Here is a 13,999-nt window from a genome sequence, read left to right as displayed (position 1 = left end):
TAGGACAAATTTGAATGCAGATTACAGGGTTGATGGCAAGGTTCTGATGAATGTGGAGGAACAGAAAGATCATAGAAATCATAGAAACACTACAGTGTAGAAAGAGGTCATTGGGCCCATCAAGTCTGCACTGACCACAATCCCACCCAGTCCCTATCCCCATATCCCTACATATTTTACCCGCTAAGCCCTCTAACCTATGCATCCCAGGACACTGAGGGGGAATTTAGCATGACCAATTAACCTGACCCGCACATCTTTGGACTGTGGGAGGAAACCAGAGCACCTGGAGGAAACCCACGCAGACATGGGGAGAATGTGCAAACTCCACACAGACAGTGACCCAAGCCGGGAATCGAACCCAGGTCCCTGGAGCTGTGAAGCAGCAGTGTTAACCACTGTGCTGCCGAGATTCTGGGGATCATATCCACAGATCTCTGAAAGTTGCCACGCAAATGGATAGAGCCTTAAAGAAGGCTTATAGTATGTCAGCGTTTATTAACAGGCGGTTTGAGTTTAAGAGCTGTGGAGTTTTGCTGTAACTACACTGGACGTTGGTGAGACCACATTTGGAACATTGTGTTCAGTTCTGGTCACCTCACTATAAGAAGGATGTGAAAGCATTGGAGAGAGTGCAGAGGAGATTTACCAGGATGCTGCCTGGTTTGGAGGGAAGGTCTTACGAGGAAAGGTTAAGGGGGCTTTAAGGAACTTTCAAGCGATTATTAGATAGGGACATGGACATCACCAGAATGAGAGGGAGTGGGATAGCTTGATCTTGGGTTTGGACATAGCTCGGCACAAAATTGAGGGCCGAAGGGCCTGTACTGTATTGTACTGTTCTATGTTCTATTGAATGATTCACAGGCTCAAAGGGCCTATTCCTCTTCCTATATCTCAGGTCTTATGCACTCATCTTGTTCAGTAAGATTCATAATTAGTGTTAATCATTGTAAACACAATAACAGAAAGCTGTACACTTCCACTCTACTTTTACTAATGATAAAAACAGATGGAACACAACCTCTTTTTAGTTGCAAGAAACAAACTGTGTCCGTTGGTCCAACTAGCTTTCCATGGAGTTAATAAAAAGAGGAAATGTTGGAAAATCTCAGCAGATCTGTCAGCCATTCGCGCCAATGGGATTTTCTAGTCCCACTGCAGTGAACGGGGACTTGACTGAGCTCCAAATTCTCTGTCTTCACTTGCAATGGTGTGAATGGCTGGAAAGTTCTGGCCAAGGTTAATGTTTCAAGTCCATAAGATTCTTCTACATTGGACTTAAAGGGTGAAATTTTCCCGCTCGCCTGTGACAGGAATCATAGCCGGGCGGAACACAGACCATGCAAAGGTTTGTTGACCTCAGCCATGATTTTCCGGCCTTGAGGCGGCTGCAAAATCCTACCCAATATGTTAATCCTGTTTCAACCTTAACAGATGCTGTCAGACCTGTTGACTTTATCCAGGATTTTCTTTTTTTTCAATTTCGGATTTCCAGCATCCATCGTATTTTGCTTTTATTCCCATGTGTGTCAAACTCATTTCAACAATTTTGAGTGCAACTTGTACTTTTTTGCACTGGGTAATATTTATCTTATAACTTTATTGTAAAACAAATATAAGTGAAATAAAAAGAACGCAGGTTAAAAATAATTTAGATTTATAATTAGGCTCCTTTGATTTCAATGTTGCAGCTGCGAACTCTTCAATGAGTCTCTCTTCAAATGAACATTAAAGTAGTTGATGAGCAACCCAGCAATTAGTCACAAATAGATTCCATGAACCCAAAGCATGCATGTGAAATCTCACACTTGAAATTGTACTACTGCTCAATCTACCAGCTCAACCTGCCTGAACTCTTTCTATGCAAGATCTGAAATTGTAGGAATAATTACTAGAAGCACTTTCCTAGTTGTGTTTCAGGCAGTAGGAATTGTTGATCCACTCACTATGCCACATGCACAAAATATTTCTAGACGTGACACATCTTGATTGGAGAGAACAGAGTGAAAATATCCTGGAAAATGGTCAACCATTTTATACCATCAATCATGGGACATTGTAATAATATTGCAGCGTAAATATCACATTAAGAGCAAGAACTGATTGGAAGTGACATACGGCAGAACTTTTAACTGCTTTGCAGGAATTCACTCAGTCACATTATTGAGGGCATCGTTTCATTTTTGTGTCAGCATTGTAGCACTCTTCCCTCAGGGTCACAAGGGTTTAAGTCCCACACCAGTGCTTGAGCACAAAAATTAAGGTTGACTCTGTAATGCTAAGGGTGTTCTGCACTGTCAAAAGTGCAGTCTCTTGGGTGAGACGTTAAACTGAGGCCCCATCCTCCCAGTCAGGTGGATGTAAGACATCCCATAGAAATATTTTGAAGTAGTACAGGCAAGTTATCCATGCTTTCTTGGCCAATATTCGTACCTCAGTCAATATCATTAAAACAGGTTATCTAGTCAGTGTTACATTGCTGCGTGTGGGAGTTTGATGTAGTCACACTGCTGTGTTTCTTGAAATGCAACACTTCAAAAGTGTTTAATCAACTGCAAAGCGCTTTGCGTCATCAGTGGAGATTAAAAGCACTATGTAAATACAAGTCTCTCTCATTCATAAGATGGTATCAAAAAAGTGACCTAAAACATTTATGCTGATTCTCATCAATTTGTAATCAAATGTCCATGTAAGCTTATCATGCTGTAATTACTCCCCCAGCCATGGTGGCATGAAAGCAGCTCAGTTTTACATCACAGTTACCCTACAAATGCTCGATTTAACTCTACTTCACAAATTACCTTATCTTTAACTATCAATCATAAAGATAAATGGGATGGCACAAAAATGGGAGAATATATTGCTATAAAAGGTGGCTAAATAATGCTTGTGTGTCAAGCATCCTCCATTGTTTTGCTGAACCTTACACTTAGCTATTGTAATGATACTGTGCCTTTAAGGAATATATTTATATCATGCTTCTTGTCAAGGGTGTGGTCAGAAGTCAGCTCTGTTGTTACAGAGCCAGCTTGTCCATTGAATTTGTTTTTGTTAAATCTGAGCTAATGTATTTTTGTTTATCTTTGGGTGTTTCCCCCCTGGGGTTTCAGGTTAAGGTTTAGTTTGGTTGATTGACAAGCGACAGAGTCACGTGAATGAGCTTAGTTAAGCTTACAGGGAAAGGCAGTCAGTTTCTGCTTGATCCTGAATGAAGCAAGATCTCTCTCTCTCTCTCTCTCTCTCGGCTGCTGTTTGAGTGTCAGAAGACCGGTGTCTCCCTGTCTCTCTCTCTATCTCCAGGAGTGTTCAAAGGCTTAAAAAGTGGCAACCTGCACACCAGCACCTAGGTTTGTGTTGAATGCTAACTGATTTTTGAAGGGGGGCCTGAAATTATGAGGAATATTGCTTAAACTGGAACTAACAGAGATAGATTAGCTGTTAAGAATTATATCTTGTTATGCTTAAGAATTTCAACTGTTAAAAGTCTGTTATATTTAAACTGCATTGTTAAAATAAGTTCTGTTTTAATAAAAGCTTCCAAGTGTGTCAACAGAAACACATCAGAAGTGAAACACTTTATCCTCACATTAATGCCAAAAATAAAAGAAGTTTTACATCACAGTTATGCTACAACACTCGATTTAACTCTACTTCACAAATTACCTTATCTTTAACTATCAATAATAAAGATAAATGGGATGGCACAAAAATGAGAGCATATGTGGCTATAAAAGGTAGCTAAATAATGCCTGTATGCCAAGTCCAAGTATCCTCCATTTGTTTTGCTGAACCTTACACTTGGCTATTGTGATGATACTGTGCCTTTAAGTTCTAGTCTAATTCATAGTATACCTTGGGGTTTCTGATCTGATCCCTAAAACTAGACTCCTTGGAAAATTTAGATATACATTATTTTATTTAGTCATCACTTAGATAGTGACTTTAATATATAAAAATTGGAAAACAAACACAGAATGATGATGTGGGAGAATTATTGGGCAGCAAGTGTGAATAGATAGATATTGACCAGGCATTTTGAGGCAGAAAGGAGTCACACAGTGGAAAGGCCAAGTGGAATGCTCTATAATGTGAGGCTGAAAGTCTGATAACCTTGATACACTGAAAACAGGAGGGAGGATGAAAAGCAGGCTTGAATCCACAGACAGACGACAAGTACAGGAAAACAGGCCTCAAGAGGCAGACGGGACAATGCTATGAAGCTATTTATTACAAGGAGTTTGAAACCGATGAAACCAAATGCAATCTCCAACTAATTTCACAGCATTTATGTGTTAAAATAGCTCCAAAGGGTGATGACTAATAGTAGTATGACTGTTAAAAAATGGCCAATGTTGACTTACATTTATATTTATATATTTTGCTGAATTTACAGGCCAACAGATTCTCTTTGAGCAAAGAATCATCACGTACATGTGTCTAGCATCTTATGATGTCACAAAAACTACCTTGCATACAATTCTGAAGTTACATAGGAAATAGAAGGAAGGAGTAGGCCATTCAGCCCCACAAGCCTGCCCTACCATTCAACCAGATTGTGGTCAATCTTCTACCTCAGTAACTATCTGGTAGACCAAATCTGTCCTTCATTCCAGATAAACTGGAATCTGGTGAGAAGCAGGAAGGAGCAAAGTGGGAAGAGAGGGGGATCAAAAGAAGGGAATTGGAGGAAAACTACCAATATTATGTTTGTACTCTTGCCTTACTTTATCCACGTAATATTTTCACCACCAGGAATAAATCAGGAAAACAAGGGCCCATCTATCTGGTGGAAGTATATTCCAGGATCCACGGACTTGCGAGTGAGCAGCAATGATCTGTTGCTGAAGATGATCAGAATTTATTTTAGAAAGAGTTTATTTATTAGTCACAAGTAAGGCCTACCTTAACACTGCAATGAAGTTACTGTGAAATTTCCTCTGTCACCACAATCTGGTGCCTGTTCAGGTCAATGTACCTAGCCAGCACGCCTTTTGGACTTTGAGAGCTCCTGGGGGAATCCCATGCAGACACAGGGAGAACGTGCAAACTCCACACAGACAGTGACACAAGCTAGTCCCTGGTACTATAAGGCAGCTGTGCTAACCACTGTGCCACCGTACAGCCCCAATGTAGAAATTTATGTTAGGAAGATCTTAATAGCTAATCTGAATTTAGCAATTCAGACAAGCTATTAAGATCTTCCTAATTGGTGCTATACATTTTTTTTGGGGGGGGGCAGGGTTTAACCCTTGAATTTTCTCTTTACATTCTCTTCCATTATTTACAAAAGAACTCTTATTTTAAAAGTTCCTTTCATTTAATTATGGCAGGGTAGCAGCCTAAGTACATAAGAGTTCTGTATTATTTACTCCTGTAATCATGTAAACCAGCTTTCATCTCTCCTTGAAGATATTTGGTTGCTGCTCTGAAAATTAAGAGGGAATTTAGGTTAAACTATTTAGGCTGTTAGACTCCCACAGGGGAAGAGTTAAAACAATTAGTTCCATGAGTGAGCAGCTTTTATTTTTTAATTAAACAAATGTTCGTTCATTAAACTGCTTGATTGTAGGACTCTGCGCCAGTGTACAGCACAGCAGAGTGGTAGGGTGAGGGTTTGCAGCTGTTCTGCTTTGCATAATGAATTCACAATGCTGGCGAGATTATCGAAAAATTAGTTGGTGGATGGGGAAAGGGTAGAAGTAGAGAAAAAAAATACAAGAAGATTGTAACATACTAAGGTACCTTGGAAGTCTTTGAGCATCTAATGATAGAATCCTAAAGATCAGAGAATGGAGGAAAGCTGTACTGCAGAATGACCTAAAGAGCAGAAAAAGAATTGCATTGAACAATGACAAAAACCAACTTAAAATATATCACAGTTCTTGCAAAATATTGTTCATGAAAGCAATATCATATTCAGTAGTCTTAAGTGGAAGTTATTGCCAAAATTAACTTTAACATTTATGCAAAATTTCGACACCTACTGTAAGTCAATTATATCCTTTCTAATAATTATGAAATGTTTATTAGTCATAAAAATACATTGTTAATTAGCATGCCGATCAGCTATAAAACTATACTTTGAGGTTCAACAAGCCGCATTGTTCAACTGCACATGACATGTGGAAGTTTCCAGTTTACTCTCAGGAAAGTTTTTTTTCAATTCATTTTACAGGATGTGAGCATTCCTGGCTGGGTCTAGCATTTATTGCCCAACCCTAATGACCCTTCATTTCAGAGGGCATTTGAGAATTAACCATATTGCTGTAGGTCTGGAGTCACATGTAGGCCAGAGCGGGCAGATTGGTTCAGACATGGAATGGGGGAATTAAAGTTAACGAGGACCATTGTTATGATCTGTGACCAACATTGAAGGTGGAATTTTTCTTCCCGAGTCCTGCTCCTGTTGTTGGAAGGAAATGAGACTCAGGAATGCACAAGTGCCGCTCGCTGCCAGACCTTTGAGGATGTGGCCAATTAACAAGCTGCGATTAAGGATGAACAATAAGCTCCGGAGGCAGGAAGGAGTTCAGGAAGCCCTACAACATTGTAGCCCCGCTATCATCACTGGGGAGAGGAGCAGCACCCTTAAAGACCGTGATTCCAAATGAACCTGTTGGGCTTTAACCCAGTGTTATGAAACCTGTTACTGTGCCCATCCCAGTTCAACGCCAGCACCTCCACTTCATGGTTATTTGATGAACTAGCGAATGTTATGATTTTTAGCTTGAAACCAGCTTCATGCATTTGGTCGGAAGGTTGATTCTTCTTCATTGTTCACAGGATCTGCTCTCTTCGGGCTTGTCATAAACTCCCACATATCTTCGCAACACAGACAGCATCATCTGCTCGATTCCTTGCACCCACTTATAATGTAAGTAAAAAAAGTAGGTGGAAAATTGAGGCTGACTACTAATTGCGTGTCACGGCTGAGCAGGGGGATCAAGTTATACATGGAGCATATTTTCAGGCCAACAAAATGGGATCATGTTACATGCCAGGTTGACTTATACATTTACTGTATACTTCCTTTATTAACTGTCCCCTACTATCAAGTAAAGTTTTATTTCAGCAACTGACCAATGTAAAAGAGCTGATAATCAAAAAATCTTAAATTCTGCCAAGGATGCCGAGTTTAACATTTACTCTGAGAATGCATTTACAGTGCAACAGTCTGTCAAAGCTGTCCAAAGAACCAAATGATTTTCCATACACTTCTGGTCTATCCATATCAATTCTCCACAGCCATCTCCAGGCCTTGATTCTAGCCCCACCTCCAGCACCTCAGTTCACATCACAGATCTTCCAACAACCTTGACCATCCAGTGCAAGTATATAGGCGTAAAAGAGATCAGTGGAAAAGAGATGGCTGGTACACAGGCGGCAATTTCATAAAGGAAATTCACAACTAATTTCTACTGGGACTTACTTAGGCCTGTGTAAACTGCTGAGGTGACTGCTACATTAAGGGTACACCAAACACAATAAATAACATGGCTGTATGAATATCAACAGGTAAATTCCAAGAACACAGAAATGATTAGCTTACTCATCCATTTAGTCATTTCAGTTTGCATATTTCTTTCCTTACATAGATTCATTTTTAACTCCATCACTTTGGGAGTCATTTTCTTTTTTAACTGATGGGCAAAAATAGGCAATAGCAAATAGGCAGCTTGTTCTGCACCTTACCCAAATGGAACAGAGTTTCAGGTGACATGTTAAGCTGGTTGCCAATTTACTTCCACCCTTTGTTCAGCCAACAATAAAATCATCTCCGTGGTTTTGAACTTTAATTGACTTCCTTCGATCTTCTTTTGTGCCTGAAATTTAACTCCTTCATTCATTTGTTACATCAGGGTCAGAATTCTCCGGTCTTGACCACCCCGCTTCCACTGCCAACAAGAACAGAGACTTTGGCGCTCAGCCAAACCTCCATTTATTGCAGCGGGACCGGAGAAACCCAACATGGGCGAGGATGGAGAATTCTGGCCTAGGTATCAATTCCAAACCGGCTTTAAAAAAATTATACAGAATAAAACGGCTAAATGTATGATAAAGCTAATAATTTCTGTTCTTGGGATTTTTTTGAGATGCTGGGCAGGATATTACAGCCTCACCCGGGCGAGACTGTAAAATCCCACCTGAGGCTAATGGAGATTTCCGTTCTGGCAACCTCGCCCGCCCTGATTCCAGTGGCAGTAAAATTCTGGCCACTGTCTGTTGATATCCATCCAACCACGTTAATTATTGTGTGTGATATACTTCTTTGGGGCAGTCACCTGTCCCCTTAAAGCTAGTTTACAATCCTTCAATTTTTGCAGCAAAATACTGCAGATCTGGAACTGAAACTTGGAAAAACTTGGCAAGGTCTGGCAGCATCTATGGAGAGAGAAGCAGAGTTAACTTTCAAGTCCATATGACTCTCCTTCAGAATTCTAAAGAAGAATTATATGGCCACAAAACATTAACTCTGTTTTTCTCACCACAGATGCTGTGGACCTGCTGAGTCTCATCAGCATTTTCTGTTTTATTATCTATACGAAATAAATATGTCCAAATGTCCTATGCACATATTATCTAGGAGAGATGACAAGAATATTCTAATGTCCTTTTGGCAATGCTACTCTTGTGTTGGTCACTTGAAAATGTGTGAATGAAGCTACTGATGTTCTTTGCCTATAAGAAACTACTTGGCCTTTACTCTTTGTGTGGTGATATGCACTTGTTCTACCATTTTGATGCACATGGAACTGGAGCATCTACGAAATATCCCAGCAAAATTATACATTAGAACAAAGACACAACTCAAACATAAATCACAAGCCACATCTTTCTTTAAAAAAAAATTGACCCAAAATTTATCAAGTTAATCTTTTGCTCCACAGCTCTTTCCATTGTAGACTGAAAAATGCATTTTTACGTTTTTTAAAGTTTATTTACTGGTGTCACAGGTAGGCTTACATTAGCACTGCAATGAGGTCACTGTGAAAATACCCTAGTAGCCACACTCCAGCACCTCTTCACGTACATTGAGGGAGAATTTAGCATGGCCAATGTAACTAAAGAGCACATCCTTCGGACTGTGGGAGGAAATCAGAGCACCCGGAGAAAACCCATGCAGGCACAGGAAGAATGTGCAAACTCTGTACAAGACAATGACCAAAGCAGGGAATTGAACCTGGGTCCTTTGCGCAGTGAGTCATCAGTGCTAACCACTGTGCCAACGCACTGACCTTTTCTACCCACTTTTCTTTTTAATTCTGGTGATCACTAAATTCTGCCCAGCCAGGTAGCTTCCTTCCCATTCACCCCATAGATCGATAACTCAGTGGTTCAGGACGATAAGGATTGGGAAACGGTGAAAGTTGCCATCTGATTTTGATTTCTTTCCCGTGGAAGTGTGAAGCCTGTCTTCACATCAATATTAAAAGCAGAAATGTCTAAGTGTTCACTCTTGGGTGCGATATTATGTTCTATTAATTGCTGATTAAATACCACGAGCTGCATATTATGGTGGGTGTGGAGCGGGGGTTGGGGAGGTGGGGTGGGAGAGGGTGTGGGTGGTTGAATGACTCGCCATCCAGCTCCATCAGTCCTGGAAGCACTAAGAACACACTAGTGGACACTGCTGGGACTGTGAGAGGAGGAGGGTAGCTCATGCATCCCCATTATATGTCACATCCAGAATCTGGGGCAAGGAGGGTTTAGGAAGGCCATGGAAGTGGGGGGTGGTGGGTAGGAAGAAAGAGGGGATTCTATCTTGGGGGAAGGTGGCGTTGCCCCCGATCAGCCCCCTGAAGAAAGAACCCAACCCCTTCCTTCCCATCCTTTGAAGAAATTATTTAAAAATTGTGCTGCCCATTCCTGCCTGACTACCCATGCCAAACATTTAATAGCAGAGACAGCATATATTACCAGGAGGATCAATTGGCTTGGTAACAAGTCTAATTGACCCTTGATTACCTAATAAGATATGGCAGGCAGGCTTCCAGTGTTGGCACAATGCCTCCCCTCCCCACATTATGAGTGTGATCTTTGGTGTGTGAGAAGGTGGTGAGGTTATATGCCATATACGGCCCCCCACCCTTGCTGAAATCATACCCAGCCTGGGCACATAAAATGCTGCCTCTGACTTGCATAGTGGGAGAACTACCTTCCTGCACTCACTGTTTTTGTGGAAGAAGAAATTTAAACCTAAAGCCCTTTGATCAAACAGTGCTTAACATATCTGATTCCATTACGATCATGAAATAAATCATAAACGAAAGAGAATGTGAGCACATTGCATTAACACTTCAGCGTTCAGATGACAGTTACAAACCACTTGTGCTTTGCCGTTCCCATTGACAACTCATGTCATCATGTCAAAATATTATGCTTTCCTTCCAAACTTTCAAGGAATTAAGAATAATAGAGCTGTCAATAAATTTCTAATCTGTTAGTGCTTTTGCAAATTGTAATCTTGGTGGATACACATTAATCTATGAAATAGTTTCTTAATCGCACCAGATATCTCCAAGTTGAGAGTAAAATTGATATACATTTTTAAAAGAAAAGTACACTTTGCTACCCAGTCACAAAATGAGATTTTTCACTGTTTTGGCCATTGAAACATTTTATAGTTTAATCTGTTTCATTGTTCAAAATAAATTGGGTAATGTATCCAATAAACTAGAACACTGGTCAAGCTTATCCCATAAATTACCAATGATGAATGAGATTATCCTTCTGAACTGTTACTTGGGCTGGTGACTTAACAATGAAAGCATTGTTCCCTCGTCCATGATTCTGATTAATATTATCAAATTTTCCAGCTTCTGTGTTATTGACTAATATCTTCATGTTTCTTTAGTTTGCCTCATAACACAAAATCTGAATTATTTACGGCTCCCTTCTCTGCATACTTCCAAATTATTTCAAGATCATATTGACTGAAATGGAAAGCAACAATCGAACTGTAGGCCTCTTTCAATACATTTTAAAGTGTTAATACCATTAGACTTCAGAACAGCTGTTACTATTTTGCTTGTCTCCATTACAGTAATGTTTGCATTTGAGTTTATTTATTAGTAGGCTTACATTAACACTGCATTGAAGTTACTGTGAAAATCCCCCAGTTGCCACAGTCTGGTGCTTGTTCAGATATACTGAGGGAGAACTTAGCATGGCCAATGCACCTAACCAGCATGTCCTTTGAACTGTGGGAGGAAACCCACACAGACACGGGGGGAACATGCAGTCTCCACATAGATAATGACCCAAGCCGGGAATCGAACCTGGGTGCCTGGTAATGCAAGGGAGCAGTGCTAACCACTATGCCACCATGCCACCCCGTTAAGGTTTGCATTAAAATTTGAGCTACAACTATGAAAGTAACTCAATGAATGATGCACCGTCATTCTGGTGCAGGACAGACATCCTTTTTCTTCACTCTCATGACTCACTGTCAGCAGTCAATTTGCACCTACAAAAGACTTGTTTTTCACAGCGCTGTACAGGCAAAGTTGTTCGGATACCCTCAAAAAATCTGAATCAGCCAAGAAGAAGCAGATTTTCATCTGCCACGCAGAGATTGCAATGGATCAATGATGTGTATTTGACTTCATTAGAACGATGCCAGAACTGCCTTCATGTTCCACCATGTATAACATCTTACATTAGCTCTAAACCATTTAAATGTGAATTTTTGATGAAAACAAATGAAATTTTCAAGTCAAACACTTTTGATCAAGATTGGAGTATATATGTAATCAATTGCATTTTAGATGATTCACATTCAGAGGAGGTATTTTGTTTCTCAGAAGTACTCTGCCCATAAGGAAGTGAAGGACGGTTACAAAAAAAACTTCCTTCATCTTCCTTAAAAAAGAGATAATTGGCATAAGCATATGGCTTTGCAAGGGGGGCTGCAAAAGCAATTCTTTGAGCAGCTAATGCAAAGTTTTGTAAGATTGATGTGTTTCAGGTTTATGGTGGGGAGTTTCCAAATGCACACGCCCCAAGGCTGTAAATTTCAGCCCGAGTCAACAGACCTTTAAATCATAGTATCCCTACTGTGCAGAAGGAGGCCATTTGGCCCATTGAGCCTGCACTAACAACAATCCCACCCAGCCCCTATCCCTGTAATCTGACATGTTTACCCACCTAATCTTCCTGACATTAATTAAGCATGGCCAATCCACCTAATTTACACATCTTTGGAGTGTGGCAGGAAACTGGAGCACCCGGAGGAAACACCCACAGACATGGGGAGAGCATGCAAACTCCACATAGACAGTGACCCAAGGCCAGAATTGAACCCCGGTCCCTGATGATGTGAGGCAGTAGTGTTAACGACTGTGCCACCGTGCTGCCCTTGATATCTCTTTCCTGATTGTATGGATGTGGTGGTGCATGGCCATTTGTAACCTTTAAATGGTCTCCCAAATTTCCTGTCCCACATTGGATGGGATGGGGAAACTCCACCCTGTATCTTTAACTTAGGGTAAAATGGAGGAATGAAGGGGGGGTCATATGATTTGCTCTTAATTGTGCTGACAATGAGCCAGGGTGGTCTGAATGCTAAAGATTAAAAGGGACCCCAAGATGATTTGCTGTGAAGAAGGTGCAAAACATTCACTACTCTAAACAATGACCAAAGCACACGTGCCACCACTACTGCTGCACCCATTCGGACAGGCCAAGTACCAGTTGCTTGTCTCTCCAGATAAGTCCTGAGGTGGGGTGAGTAAAGCTGCAATGGGGAAGGAGATGATCACAAATCCTGAAGGGTTGGAAGAGCACTTTTTCTGATTTCACAGAAACGTATCATTTGTATAAAACAATAGTTTAAGTCCTCACCTCTGGTTGGCTAATGAAGCTCAGGCCAGGCCCATTGTCCCACCCCGCTCACTGACTCATTTCTCAAAGAAAGGCTTCGGAAAAGGAGTTAGGCCCATTATTGACATTCACACACAAACACTGGGCCAAACAAATTCTGGGCAATGGGATGAACGCTAGTGCAGGTTGAATGCTGGCTGTCCAATGCTAAATGATAAATGTGCACAACACAGGCCAATTTCCAGCCTTTTCAGTTTAACATTGGCAATATGGCAAGGACATTCTGTAGCACTTCCCCCAATTTGTACCATTGGCTCTTCTGCCAAAATTAGGAAAGCCAATTCAAAAAGGAAATGAATAGATTTCTGATTATGAACATCTAGGCTGGAATGTTATCGCCCCGCTAGCCACGGGAATCGGAATGGGCAAGGGGCAAACAATGGAAAGGCCCATTGACCTCAGGCAGGATTTTACAGTTTCAGGATGAGCAAGGTCATAAAATCCCATCCGTACACCCTAATCTCTCGTGCCCTAGGTATTGATGTAGAAATAGGCACAAAGTGAGATGCTTATGTGAAATTATTTGGTTCCAATGAGTACTAATGTTGTGGGCACATTGAAATAAAGCCAAAGAAAAGAAAGCCTACCCCACAGAAAAGTTTGCACTGATGGGCAGGGAGAACAAAGATACCCTTCCTTCCTAAACCCATAATTGGATCATTTGATAAAATGTTGGTACTCATGCAGAAGATTAAAATGAGCAGAGAAAGTCGCATGTATCTATGAAGAAAACTTACAGGTTCCCAATCACAAATTTTATGGGTTTCATCAACTTCAAGATCTGATCATCCACACAAGGACAAAAAAAGTGAAGGGAATCTTGGCTTTTCCACTGTAAAACATATATTCATATCTTAGTATCTTTATTCATTCCATTTTTACATTCTTGAAATTTTTCTCTGCTTTTCTTGCTGTTCTCGTGTTATCAAATTATTTGACTCATAAAAATTCAAGGCTACCCGATGCTATTGAAGGAGAAGACATAACCCTGGATTTTAGTCAATAATCAGGGGAAATTTTAAATCAATTTGCAACAAATTATTCATCAGAAATATTGCAGAAGGAAAGGGTATTATGTTTCTGAGAAGGCAAGTTTTCTTCCTTACTGTTTACA

The 13,999-nt window shown here is 40.6% G+C and overlaps 1 long non-coding RNA gene across 2 annotated transcripts in view; it reads right to left on the bottom strand.

Moving 5' to 3' along the window:
- Positions 1-13,999, bottom strand: part of LOC145342521 (uncharacterized) — a 209,128-nt gene that overhangs the window by 155,860 nt on the left and 39,269 nt on the right. For both annotated transcript variants that reach the window (XR_013886552.1, XR_013886553.1), the window contains one exon: positions 5,746-5,820. This is a non-coding gene — a long non-coding RNA (uncharacterized LOC145342521). The remainder of the gene's footprint in view (positions 1-5,745; positions 5,821-13,999) is intronic.

The sequence above is a fragment of the Carcharhinus amblyrhynchos genome, chromosome 4 (assembly GCF_965287045.1).
Source record: "Carcharhinus amblyrhynchos chromosome 4, sCarAmb.v2.hapA, whole genome shotgun sequence".
In the NCBI taxonomy this organism is placed as follows: Eukaryota; Metazoa; Chordata; class Chondrichthyes; order Carcharhiniformes; family Carcharhinidae; genus Carcharhinus; species Carcharhinus amblyrhynchos.
The sequence above is the reverse complement of the archived record's forward strand: the minus strand, read 5'-3'. Positions and strand labels throughout refer to the sequence as shown.